Source organism: Gavialis gangeticus, unplaced genomic scaffold, assembly GCF_001723915.1.
Source record: "Gavialis gangeticus isolate Ggan-Ray unplaced genomic scaffold, GavGan_comp1, whole genome shotgun sequence".
Taxonomy (NCBI): Eukaryota; Metazoa; Chordata; order Crocodylia; family Gavialidae; genus Gavialis; species Gavialis gangeticus.
The window spans coordinates 23,767,192-23,768,342 of record NW_017728996.1 but is presented as its reverse complement, the minus strand read 5'-3'; positions in this window follow the sequence as shown (position 1 = coordinate 23,768,342).

Sequence of the window (1,151 nt, the reverse complement as noted above, 5' to 3'; positions counted from 1 at the left end):
CCTGCCTTCCCCCCTACACACACCTCTCAGGGCCCCTTTCCTCACACCCACACACACAGACCCCAAAACACACATCCTAGGAGTTTGCTCCCTCCCAGACTTACACAGCACTCACATCTGATACTCTGAGTCTCGCACACCAACACTAACCCTGAACACCCCTGCCACCACTTTCCTAGCATCCTAGCCCTCAACAGCTATGTTGACTGGTGGCATGTGTGGTCGCAGAGTGCACTCAATCCGCCCCCAAACCCTAATAGCATGGAAATATGATGATAGAGGGAAGAGCTTGTATGCTGTTTTGCACATTCATATTGCCTGTGACATTGGGGGTGGAGGCAGTCTGGTGCTCCATGAGGCTTTTTCTTCCAAAGTCTCCATAAAGTGCCAGGAAAGATACATAATCTTCAGCTTTATGGCATTTTTTATCTCTAATGCAAAATGTTAACAGTGACCTCAGGCAGGCCAGGTTCTTTGGGTAGATGTGATATCTTTTATTAGACCAACTGAGTAGTTGGAAAAAAGTTCTTAGCAACCTTTTGGGTGCAATTGCCCTTCTTCAAGCATAGAGAGTCTCTGCTGTTCTGAGATCCCTGGAGATGCTTGAATGCTTCTACTGATGTACTTTACTGCCACCTAGTAATGGCATGTAATAGTTCATGTCTTAACATTGCTGTTCCTCTGTAACTGGGTCCTAAAATTCACTCTCTTAAAGTCCAGTCCTGTAGGCATCTGTCCATTTGCTTAATCTTAATCTGAGTAGTCTTATTGATTGGGTGAATAAAATTAAGTATTCACAACTCTTTACAGGCCTGAAGATCAACAGTTGGCCTTCCAGACTTTGAAACTAGCTCCAAATTACTAGAACTACTGCTACCAATAAAGGCTAGATTTAGTAGCAAATGTTCACAGGACCAGGCCCCTGAATTGTCATCCAAGCAAGATGGAGAATGGGAAAGGTATGAGTTGACATAATAAGGAAGGTGAGGAATCCTTTTGCTGATATCTTTTATTGAGGCCAGAGGTTCTGAGTACATAGGGGCCCATGGGCCCTGGTCCCCCTTGGGAAGAGGGCTGCCACCTGAACTGCATAAAACTGTCCACATGTCCATCATCTTAGGCCCTCCCCAGTAAAAATAAAAGTTGGTGCC